Source organism: Lytechinus variegatus, chromosome 12 (assembly GCF_018143015.1).
Source record: "Lytechinus variegatus isolate NC3 chromosome 12, Lvar_3.0, whole genome shotgun sequence".
Taxonomy (NCBI): domain Eukaryota; kingdom Metazoa; phylum Echinodermata; class Echinoidea; order Temnopleuroida; family Toxopneustidae; genus Lytechinus; species Lytechinus variegatus.
This window is the reverse complement of record NC_054751.1, coordinates 17,030,260-17,043,879: the sequence shown is the minus strand read 5'-3', so window position 1 is coordinate 17,043,879 and position 13,620 is coordinate 17,030,260.

The following is a 13,620-nucleotide window of genomic DNA, read 5'->3' as shown; positions in this document are numbered from 1 at the left end:
AGTCACATAATGTGAAGTCACGTCCATCCTTTTCTTTTCAAGTTTTTGTCCAACTTGCCCTAATTTGGTTCAAAATTCATAAGGTAAAAACTACACGTGTGTTCATTTGGATGATAAGGTGAAAGGTCATTTAGGGGTCAAAAAGTCGTATTGTATATTTTATTGATAGCGGAATCAGGCCAGACTCGTGGTTCGTGAACCAACTTGTTTTAAAAGAACCTGCTTCACTGAACACCAAATTCCTGTAAATATTATTCAAAGTTTGAGGGGGATCATGCTGAGCAGATGGGACACAATAAAACACTTTAAAAATGCACGATACAAGAAAGAAATGTAGCATCAAAAAATAATTTTCTAACATTTAGTATATCGAATTAACTTGCACTAAACATAATTGAATCTTATTAATGCACCTGTTGTTCATCAAATACATTTGCATGGATTACTGATTAACATAAACTTGTAGTAAAAATTGAATAGCTACAGTACAGGCGCAAATAAGACAAGCTCGCATTCACCCAACTCTGTCATTTCTTTAGAGTCACTGAACGTATCAACCTATTTTTTTTTAATTCCTAAAGAAAACTTATGTTTCGTTTCCCTTCTTCATCCATAATCGTATCAAACAAATCATCGACCGAGATTAAGCCACTATGTTTATATCTACCAAAGATGGTGAAGCTTCAGATCCTGAATTAATTGTATTACTGCATGGGTGTTGTAGTTAACTTATTTTGGCTTACCAGATTCCCAGATAAATAAACTATAGCGTGCACAAAATGCATTCGCCAGACTCGTCTGTAATTCCCCCTAATTTTCCCATATCATAACCCTACTTCATAATCTGCACTGGCTTCCAGTAATTAAATTTAAAACAATGCTGCTCACAGTTAAGATACTGCATGGTATGGCTCCCACTTATCTCAGTGAACTCCTAACATTTAAAATCACCCACCCAGTCCTAAAGAATCATAACACCATCTCCTCAGTCAGTCAGTCACCCACCTTTTAAAACAAAGATTACACTTGGTGATCGTGCCTTTGTTAGTGCTGCACCCAAACTCTGGAATAGTCTCCCTTCCTCAATAAGAAACGTTATCTGTCACCTTATTCCCTTATTCAAAATTAAACTGAAAACATATCTTTTCTGAAGAGAATTTCAATAAATAAGTCACTTTATGTCATAATGTGTAGAGACAGTAGGCTAATTCCCTTTTCCCGTATTTATAACTTTTTTTACTCATCTTGTTAACTATTTCACCTTTTGAGTACTGTAATGCGAATTGCGAAAAATAAATGTACAATTATTATTATTATCATCATCATTTTTCTTCTTCTTCTTATCATTATTATTATTACTATTATTATACTATGTGAATACGTTTACAGTGAAGAAACAACGAAGTATACCTAAATCACCAAGTAAAATGTCATAATTCATTAAACAAGAAAGACAAGTTTTGCATTCTATCAAAGAGAATTCGAATAATTGTATATAATTCATAATAAAATCTAAGCGAATAGACTGATGTATGCCATAATTTGTATACTCAATCGGCAAGAGCTCACAGTTTTCCTAAAACGATGTAAACTTCCACAAGTCATGCTCTACATGTGTTATTTTCGTGTACCTTAATTATGTTTTCACGGTTTGTTTTTGTTAATCAGATAGATATCAACACGTCATGCGCTTAATTTTATTATATTTATTGAAATAAAGTTGAACTCAATATTGACCATCCCCTTTGAACTCACCCGATTGCTTTGTCTTCCATTATCAACCACACATCGGTCTTCCTTGTCTGTTGCTATAGCAACCAGTACGTTATCATCGACATCCGTGTTCTTGGTATCATTGCTCATCACTTCGCTGAGTTCACCGCTGGAATTGAGCGAGCTATCCTCCACCGACTTCTCTCTCGATCTCCTCGTCATTTTCACCTGTTCCTCATCCATCCTACGATCCGAAATATTTTTATTCGATTCTTAAAAGCGTGCAGCGAAATACTGGTGAGCGATGAAAATCCCTGCTCTTCGTCTGTCCGATGAGAGAACGGCTTGCACGAATGAGCCCATGCAGCCAACCCGCCTCATCTCTTCATTACGGCAATGATGTTGTTATCAGAGCATGGAACGTAATCATTGCTTCCATCCCCTCCCCCCTTCCGCGCCCCCAGATCGACGCGCCATATCGTCCTATCTCGGCCAGTTGATGAACAATCCCGCTATCGAGTTCGATGGGGTACGATATTGGCGGTCCTCGCGAGATACAACTTTGATAAAGGCGCAATCAAAGCTCTGGTGGGGGAGTTAACCTGATAAGGTTACCGTGCTCAGTAATGAAATAAAATCACGATATGAAGCCTTTTCTAGGAGGTACCCCCTCCCAAACCGCTTCACCATCTTTGGTAGATATAAACATAGTGGCTTAATCTCGGTCGAGATCTTGTTTAATCGGATGATGGATGAAGAAGAGAAATGAAACATTACTTGTCATTCAGGAATATTAAGATAAGGCTGACTCCCCATTTCTTGACTCTGAAGGAATATATATATATATATATATATATATATTCTTTCAGAGTCAAGAAATGGGGAAATCAGCCTTATCTTAATATTCCTGAATGACAAGTATGTTTCATTTTTCTTCTTCATCCATCATTTATATACATATACACACACACACACACACATATATATATATATATATATATATAAACCCCTCAAAAAAAGTTCCGCAACTCAAGTTTGAGTGCTAATAAATTTCTTAGTGTGCCATCATCATATCATCATATGTTAAAGTGGTATCAATGGAAAGCATGATTATTCCTATTTACAACCATATGTCATTTGTAATGCTAGTGTTATCATGAAATACACAGACATGATAAATATGCAGCAATGTAAAAAATGAAATGTTGCAAAATTCGTTGCCATTTCATGTTTGAGTTCTGCAACTCAAACTGCAAGTTTGAGTGCCAATAAATTTCTTAATGTGCCATCATCATGTGTAAAAGTGATATCTTTAGAAAGCATGATTATTCTCCTTTACAATCATGTGTCATTTGTAATGCTAGTGTTATCATGGAATACACAGACATGATAATACGCAGCAATGTTAGAAATGAAATGTTGCAAAATGCATCGTTTCCAATAGCGAATTTCCAATTGTTTTGAGGATGGACCGAGTGCATTCACTGTCGCCGGCCGGCCAGCATGGTGGAAATTCTATAGAAATGGAGACTCTTGTTAGAAATCAATGCACTTTGCAACATTTCACTTCTGACTTTTCTCAATGTTCATGGTGACTGCATATTCCATGATTACATAATCACAGCAAATGGCATGTCATTGTAAAGAGGAATTATTCAGCTTTCTAATGAAACCAGTTTCATCTTCTATACTTCATTAACCAAAGAGATATCATCCCCAAAAACTGAGTTGTAAAACTTTTTTTGAGGGGTTTACATATATATATATATATATATATATATATATATATATATATATATATATATATATATATATATATATATGCGAGAAGGCCTTCTTTTCGTCTCCAGCTATTCATTCATGAATACAATTTGACATCAATATCTAATGAAAATGAAATTGGTGCGTAACAGGTGTCTTAGTATCCATATTAAGAGTATTCTGGAATTTCTTTATTTGGAATATAATAAAAAGATATTCCTCTAAACCATTCTTAAATAGCCAATTTGCAATCAAGCTTGCATTAATTTCTTATTGTCATTTTGGTAAGCCTGTATCAAGAACAGTATTTGTTTAAAACATGTCGGTAAAAAAAAAGAACAAGTGAGAAAATTTACCTATTATTATAAATGGTTTAAATTTCAAGGGGACCAGTATTGAGGTCGGCCTATTCATTTAACTTCTGTGAACTACAATACTTGTAATCATGTTTACATTATGTGTTGTTATGTCTGGAAAGCTTCGAGGTTAAAAACAATAACAACCCTTGTTAATTTGCATGTAATTTGGATAAGCAGGCCGATAGCTTAAGCATTTATTTTACATCTATCTATTCCTTATACTGTTTAATTTAATTTAAAGCTCATTTCTGCGCATGTTAACCATTTTTTGCGTACATTATCGCGTTCTATCGACGATGCTGGTTCCTTTAATTAATATGACTTTACAATTTCACGAGTTATAAATTTCTTTTTGAAAGTCATTTAATCTAATCAAATTTGGATAGATAAGAACAAAAAAATAAATGATAGCAAACAAAATGTTTTCATCTTAAAGTAGATGGATATATAGGCCTATACATATGTTTTTACTATATATGTACGTTTTGCTCTTATTGAAGCATTGCCATTTTTCTCATTTGTTAAACTTCAACTTCATTTATTATGGATGAGAAAATATACCAATATTTAAATAAATATTTCCAAAAGAAAAACATGAGAAATCAAGAAATAACGTTTCAAAGTCAATATCCTCTTTCTAATGGTAATCTTCGAACAGAAAATTAGGATAATCTGAATAAAAATAATAACCAAAGGAGAGTGATAATTTTTTAACCAAATGAATCGAGGTTTCTAATACTATATACATATATACCAAATCGTGAAACCTTGACAAAAACAAAATTTAACTGCAAGTTATTCATCCCACCAACTAGTGAGCCAGCATTTTCTTCATTTTCTCTTGTTTAACTGATGCAGAATATCGCTATGATCAGAGGTTCAAGTTTATATCCAGAGATCAAGGACACTATAAATCATGACAAACACGCACATCATACGATTGTAAATTCATTCACCGTGAGGTTGATCGATGCAAATGTCATCTTCCACGCGGGAAAAATCTCAGGGCCATATTTCATAAATCTTGCGATCAATCGAAAGTTATAAGCTACTGATTTGTTGTAATTTCATTGGTTGACAACGAAGATGGCCTAGAATTCTTTCAGTTGTTAACATTTGAAACAGGGTTTAGTTGTAGACATCAACATCGATTTAAGAGTCAGCATGAAAGCGAAAGAGTGGGGTCTCTCGGCGACTGAGTTTTGACAAAAAAGAAACTGTGGTATTAGCATACTGCTATATCGGTACAAGACCCTTTTTTAACGAGGGTTAAATTGATACACGCATGCAGTTCTGTCAGGGGGTAAGATAATCACCCACCCCCATCCCGAAGCATAAACGAAATAAAGTTCTGACTAGATTATAGATTCTGACTAAATTCCCTATGTCTCTCATTGCCCCTTTTTGTCTCATCTTTCAAACTTTGGGGATATTATTTGTCTTCTTCTTCTTGGTAAATTACCAAGATGTGCAATTTAGAGCAAAATGTGCCGAAAATGCATCTATGCTTGACGGGATTTTTTTTTTATTACCAAATTGTGCAGTGATGTACCTGCACATTTTGGACAATATGCACAGTTTGGTAACGTAACGTCAAAACCAAATTCGACGATTATAATGGAATAAAGGTTAATAATTATTATGATTTTGGGTTAGAGACCCCCCCCCAAAAAAAAATCGAGTGTGTCGGGCAGCTCGTTGTCATGGTAACGACGTAAAATTAAAAAAAAATAAGAAAAAACAATGTCATTTCTACAATTTCCTCACTGAAGGCTGTCGCTGTACGGCGTGGATATTTCTCGTTGGTGAGAATGAAGCCTTGTTCTACTTCTTTTTTTTTCTCCCCCTTCTCCTTCTCTTTCTTCGTCGTTTCTAATTACCCTTCTCCTTACTCTTCTCCTGCTCCTTCTTATTCTCCTTTTTTCTTCTTCTTTTTCTTCTTCTCAAGTTCAATGTATGGTGAAGAATATGTGCTTCACACTGTTTTCTTCCTTTTTATTTTTATTTCACTACTTGATAATGCCCCCCCCCCCCCATTAGCGGCGGAAGCCTACAAAATTTAGGGGGGTGTCCACCTGAAATTTTGGGATGGAAACAAGTAAAAAATTGGACACGCAAAAAAAAAAGGTTATCAACTAAAATTTTAGGGGGGGCAGGACCCTCGCCCCCTCCCCGCTTCCGCCGCCTATGTGCCCCCCCCATTTTGTAGCGACACCCAAATATATACAAATGAGTGTGAGCATTTAAAGGTCTATATAATATAATATGGCAAAACGTATTCTTATCAGATCCGTCGCGCGGCGCAACCCGCTTCCCCCTCTGCAAGTATGCGAAGCAAGAGAGCCAAAAAAATATTTCCTTTTTTAAATCAACAATAAATGAAATGAATATCGACTAATTATATGACAATTGTTTTGAAAGCACAATAAATAATACATTTAATGAACAATAGCACTATTTTGATTTCCTTTTTTTTGGAAAGGAGTATGGGGGGGGGGCAGTGGTTGGATCAGTACGCGAGTGCCAGTGTACAAGTTTAAGTGCGTATTATAGGCGAGCGGCGAGAGGCCAAAATTTGGGACTTTAATCCCCCCGACTGGATCAAAGCAAAAACATGCATCATTTTGAAGGAAATTTTCTGAATTTTTCAGAACTGAGAGTTAAAAGTGTCGCAGAGTGTAGCTTCACCATGGAAACCAGCATTGAATAGGCCACGCCCATTTTTGTGATATATGCAAAGCAGCAACTTATTATTTAGATTTGTTAATTAATTATACTAATTTATATATAAATATAGAATTTTACAGGATAAAATCACTACTGATTGAATGATATGATAATGCCTAGCAACCAAATATATATTTCATACATATTTGATTTCAAAATCGTTGCCTAGCAACATTATTTTCCCTAGCAACCATATTCACTTTTCAATATTCTTTAATTTTTTTACCAGATTAATTCATTTTATAATTTTTTTAAGTTTTTAATTTGTAAAAACTAATGAAAAAGGTAAATTTTGATGAAAAGTGATAAAAGAGAAAGACTAGGATGTATAATGCTTATATGATCATGAAAAGTTACCTTATTGCCGTGTTTGATTAACCCTGCATGTGACGGATATCACTAAATATATATGTTTGTGTGTATTTACGACTACATGAATCATTTAATGGATATTGTAATATTGTTATAAATCAAATAGATACCCTACTGTGTCATGTTATCTGTTCTAATCTAAATATTTGAGTATTCACAGATTTTTCTGTTACCTATGGAAACCATTTTATGTTGCCTAGCAACAGTATTTTCCCTAGCAACCATCACTTTTTGGCGATATTTCAAGCCTGTAACCTCCACAAAATTCCTGTTTTTGGTCCTCAAAATGCATCTTATACTATTCTAAGCATTTATTGTGGTGATGACAATTAATTTCAGTCATCTGGCCAGGCAGTCAGCATATTGAGAGAGGGCATGGCTGTATACAGAAAACTTTTCCTTGGGGGTGGCAAGAAAGTCTCCAAGAAACAAAGCGAGGAAGCAAAGCGACTGAGTTTGGCAAGGGATGCTTTTTCATAGTAAATGGAAGGATATCATGCACACTTTTGGTGAATTTTGTGAAAATTTTTAGTTAGATGCCCTGTGTCAAGTTATCTATTATAATCTAAATAATTCAGTATTCATAGAATTTTATGTTACCTATGGAAACCATTACGTTGCCTAGCAACAGCATTTTACCTAGCAACCATCACTTTTCGGCGATATTTCAAGCCTGCAATCTCCCCCAAATTCTCTTTCTTGGTCCTCAAAATGCATCTTATACTATTCTTAGCATTGATTGTGGTGATGACAATTAATTTCAGCCATCTGGCCAGGCAGTCAGCATATTGAGAGAGGGCATGGCTGTATACAGAAAACTTTTCCTTGGGGGTGGCAAGAAAGTCTCTCATTAACAAAGCGAGGAAGCAAAGCGACTGAGTTTGGCAAGGGATGCTTTTTCATAGTAAATGGAAGGATATCATGCACACTTTTGGTGAATTTTGTGAAAATTTTTAGTTAGATGCCCTGTGTCAAGTTATCTATTATAATCTAAATAATTCAGTATTCATAGAATTTTATGTTACCTATGGAAACCATTTTATGTTGCCTAGCAACAGTATTTTCCCTAGCAACCATCACTTTTTGGCGATATTTCAAGCCTGTAACCTCCACAAAATTCCTGTTTTTGGTCCTCAAAATGCATCTTATACTATTCTAAGCATTTATTGTGGTGATGACAATTAATTTCAGTCATCTGGCCAGGCAGTCAGCATATTGAGAGAGGGCATGGCTGTATACAGAAAACTTTTCCTTGGGGGTGGCAAGAAAGTCTCCAAGAAACAAAGCGAGGAAGCAAAGCGACTGAGTTTGGCAAGGGATGCTTTTTCATAGTAAATGGAAGGATATCATGCACACTTTTGGTGAATTTTGTGAAAATTTTTAGTTAGATGCCCTGTGTCAAGTTATCTATTATAATCTAAATAATTCAGTATTCATAGAATTTTATGTTACCTATGGAAACCATTACGTTGCCTAGCAACAGCATTTTACCTAGCAACCATCACTTTTCGGCGATATTTCAAGCCTGCAATCTCCCCCAAATTCTCTTTCTTGGTCCTCAAAATGCATCTTATACTATTCTTAGCATTGATTGTGGTGATGACAATTAATTTCAGCCATCTGGCCAGGCAGTCGGTATATTAAGAGAGGGCATGGGTGTATACAGAAAACTTTTCTTTGGAGTGGTAAGCCGACTAAAAGTCTCTGATTAACAAAGCGAGGAAGCACAGCGACCGAGTTTGGCAATGGACGCTTATTCATAGTAAATGGAAGGATATAATGCACACTTTTGGTGAATTTGTGAAAATTTTCAGTTTAAAATGTATCTTTTCGCTGCGTACGGCCATGGTAGAGGAAATGAGTATAATTAACAGTATCATTTAGTTTGTTATTTGGAACATTTTATTATACATAGGAAAAATAATCCAAGACCAACCAATAAGTCTTAAAGTGTATCCAAGACCAGCCAATAAGTCTTAGAGTGCCTGCCATGGGAAAACGGAAATATTTATCTTGTGGAAATATAGTGATTGTGAACTCGAAAGCTAAACTTGTACTTTATGAGGTTTCTACTAAAATATGTAAATCACAATGATCTATCAAAGTTTCTATCTGCAATTCTGGCAACTCTGTACATTGTGAACTCAAAAACTAATTACTTTATGAGGTTCCTACTAAAATATGTAAATCACAATGAACTATCAAAGTTTCTATCTGCAATTCTGGCAATTTTCCTGTGTTGTTGGAAGTTTTTTTTTCTTTTTGTTGTTATTATACCAATGGATGGGCAATAGGGCAGTTTAACACAGTAGTATACTTGAAGACCTTCAAACATGATTGCTGGTTTATCTGCACAACTTGATGAAAAAACCTTTTCAATGATCACCTGCCATGATTTAAACACAGATCAAAAGATCCTCAGTATGTCGAATGTACCAACTAGACAACAAAAATTACTCTAATCTGTGCCTGTTGCTCACTAGAACCGATTATTCTCTGTACATTAGTGGGCATTACATTACTGATTCCAGCAGTTCATTAGCAGGTCAAATATCTGTTTAAGTAGAATTAATTAGGTGTAAGCCCTGTTATTGTCTCATCAAGATAAATGGCAAAGTCCTAACCATAGAACTTACGAGTATTCCTATTTAAGTTCTTTCTATAACTCCAAACCAATCTCTCTCCCTTTCTCGAGAAGCCACCTACGATCGAGAAAATGTAATTATTGGGGATTTCAACAGTCACAGCATTATCTGGGGTATGGAGGAACCAACGAGATGGAGAACTTGTGGAGAACTGATCAGATGCAAATCAGATTGCATCACCCAACAAAATGTGACAAAGTTGTGCTTGACCCTCTCCCGCACACTCAACATCAACCTATTGGGCTGAAGGTGAATGAAGCGACACTCTACGCACACTTCCCTTTCACAGATGTTTCACCCTGAAGAAAGCAATCTGGGAGCAGTTTGTCATAGATCCGGATAACTATCCACAGGATCTTCCAGCACTCCCTACTCATTACGACACATTTGGAAAGCTATTGAAGAAATCATCAGAGAAGAATATTCCACGAGGATGCTGTACAAACTATTCTCCGGGCTTGACGAATGATGAAGCTGCTGTACAGTAAATATTTCAGGAGCTTTGAGAATGACCCCTTTGGTGCCGATGCACTTGAATGTGGGGGAAATTGACAACTGCCATTATGGATAATAAAAAAGAAAGTGACAGTAATTTAATAAATCAATGGACATGACTCACAACAGCAGAAAAGCCGGGGAAAACGATTCGGATCCTTGAAAAACGATTCAATATACACCCATAGTGACCACCGACCAAGTGGCCCACTACCTTCTTGTGTACAGTCAAGGTATAACCCTATTTATTGCCCACGAAGGGCCAACCTCCCTTAAATAAAAGTGCAGTGACAGTCTCCCAACTAAGAGTCATTTAAATTCACAAGACCATTCACCCTGAACGTCTTGTCTGCTTGTGCTAGGCTATCAAAGGGAATAATTAAGAGCAACAAGGTACCTGGATTAGATGATGTCCTCTGTGAGCAGATCACCCTCCTTGGACCAATGGCTGCTGACATGTTAAACCACTGTTTGCATGAAGAAAAAAAAACAATGTCAAGAGGAAATTTAGGGTAGTTGCCAAAGTCGAGCCAGGCAAAGACCCAATCAGAGTTACAGAAAAATCTCTCTACTCTGTCACACATACAAACCCTTTGAAAAGCTCCTGCTTAACCGCATTGTTCCCTTTGTGACTGAGTTCTTCATTCCAGTAGAATCAGGCCAGTAAAGTCCTTTACTTATGAAGTACTGAATACTAGAGCAGCCTTTGTTAACTTAACTGCAGCTTATGAAACAGTTAATCGTGGGGTAGGCCTTCTTACGAGGAAAGTCATTGTGGTGACAAAGGAAGTCAAGTTGACAAGGCTAATTCAAAAAATGCTGAAACCGGTTGTGAATCTCAGTGGTTCCAGCAGCAAATGGTGGAGGCAGAAATGGTCTCCCACAAAGAAGTGTCCTTGCCCAACTCCTCTTTAACATCTACATAGACGACCAAGTAATCCGTCTGTATGCTACCATAAAGAGTAGATGATCTTTACCTATTGTGTGGCACAGTCCCCCAGATATAGAGGTATCAGCACGGGTGGAAAAAAGAGCAAAAAAGATGTCCTTCTTCTTCCACTCTCTAACTATGAACCTGACACAAAGAGACTGGAATCAAGACAATTTCCTTCACTTGACTGAATCCCTTGATAGCTATGCACACAGTCAAATGATCGCCCTAGGGACAAACCACCCCCAGTCTGTGACGCAAAAGCTTTCCATCTGACCTACGAATCACGCCCCAGGTTCAAATGACAATTGGCCATCCTGGCTATGTCTTACATGGCTATGTATTACATATGGTCTGGAACAAAAAGGTGCAAAGTCCTTAATATGCAGTTCGGGGCTATAGCAGGCATGGCAGGGATGCAGACACTATCTACGACTGAGGAGAGGATCAGACAGTGCATCACCTTTTGGTCTGCCCCCCCCCTCCTACCAGAGCCGTGCGCTGCCAAAGATCTGGAGTCACTCAACCCAAAAGCCAGATCTTGCTTGAACCCTCTTCTACAAAGGACTTGTGTCGTTACCCGAGAAGATGGGCACAGCGCAAATATTGCCCTTTAAAATCATTCAGTACACTATGACCAAATGAAAGCAAAGGTGTGCAGGAGTTTGTCTCTCCAATAGGTGGCTTTTAAGGAGGTATGTAGATATTGGGTAAGATTGTTAGCATCGAATATCTTTGCTCTTTCACTGACAAATTGTAAATTTCCCCTTAAAACACTAACATTCAGAATATAGGCACCGTTTTCAGCAAAGTTTTGGCCTCACCATGGACCTAGGTCCATGGCCTAACCGACAACCCCATCAGGAACCAATTAAGTCACTGTCTCCTCCCCCATCCAACAACCCATGACCAAATAATCATTTTTTTCCCCAAATGTCAGATTACCATAAATAGGTGTATTCTACCAGTCAGATAATTAATGACAGACTTCTTCTTAGCTCATTAAAGATGTCATGTCCTGATAATGGTACATGATCTACATGTAGCTTTCCTGTGAAAAGACTCGAGTGCAGTGGCAAAGGCAGTGGCAGTTCAAAGCTCTGGTAGGAGGGGTATGCCAAAAAAGTGTTGTATCCTGTGATCATCCTTACAGTTGCAGGAAGTTTCTGCAATCCTATTGTAGCCCCATGGGCGGTTCAACAAGATCAGGTAGGCCATTCTTCACTTGGACCTGGAGAGTAACGTACTAAGTCCGTAGGTGAGATTGTGCATCACAGACTGGAGATTGTTAGACCAGTGGGTGACGCTTTTATGCGAGCAGAGTCATCAAGGGATTCTATTGAGCAGAGAAAACTGTGTCTAGATGTGAGTCTCGTTGCAGGCTCATGATTGACGAGTGGTAAACTATGTTCTTGATTGTTTTTTTCTTTCATCTGTGCTGATGACTTCTCTTCTGACGTACGGTGGGCGCAATAATACATAGTAGGTAAAGATTACCCACTTCTTTTAGTCACAGGCAGTCAGTGATGGCTCTGCAAGCTCCATTCAAGATTTGGGGTCAATATTTAGCACCAAGGGCTGCGTACTCAGCAGTGCAGAAGCATAAAGTCAGAGCTGTGGTAAAGAGAGATTTGGCATCTATCAATTCCCCATATGTTTCCCAGCTTCTTCAGAATGATATTCCTTTGCTCCAAATTTTGCATTTGTTTTGGCAGCATGTTCTTTGTATGAAAAAAGAACGGTCTACAATGACGCCAAGGTAGGTTGGCTTGTTACCACCTGACCCTCAGTTTTTGATCTGCTCTCTGTTCTTACGGTGGAATACACTAAGTTTGAGTCTTTCTGGATCGGAACAGAGATGATTTATAGCACAGTAAGGAGTTAAACTTGCCAGATCATCACTGAGTCCGTTTTGGCACACTGAGGAGTGATTATTACTTTAGAGATTATTGTTCAATTCAATGTTTTTCTACTCCATTCAAGTAGTGATACAAAATTATGGCTGTAATTTAAATATTCCAGCCTTATCATTTGAAGAAATCATCATTACAAATGCAGATGCATTAGTATTATTAGTATCAGCATGTTTTACCAATACTGTAGATATATCATCCCAATTTTCAGTTTCATATATTTTCTCAGAAATATTTCTTATACCATGGATGTGTTTGAAGATTTACATTGATCTAAATCTCCATGGAACGAACAGTAGCGTTAGTTTGAGCCCAACAATCATGACAATAGAGGCATCTGTACCTGTTTTCTGAAGCTTTACCCATGTCAACGTCCTTTACATATGTATGCATGTTGAGAGGAATCCTTGTCTATTCTTTCCGACATCTTTTTTAAACTGAGTATTTAAGGCATCAGTTTTTAACCATCGCAGTCACTGACACTATTGCTGTAGCAGAAAATACCCGGAAGACAACATCAAAGATTACATAAGCTGATATGCCTCCTCTCTATATTCTGGGACTTTTGTTGTATGCCCCACCCTGGTTGTCTCTATTCAGCAGATGTGTGCAAACCTCATGACATATTACATGACACTTAGACATAGAAAACATCTCCCACTTTAGTAAGCCTTTCTATCCTTAATGGTTTTATTGTCCTTTTC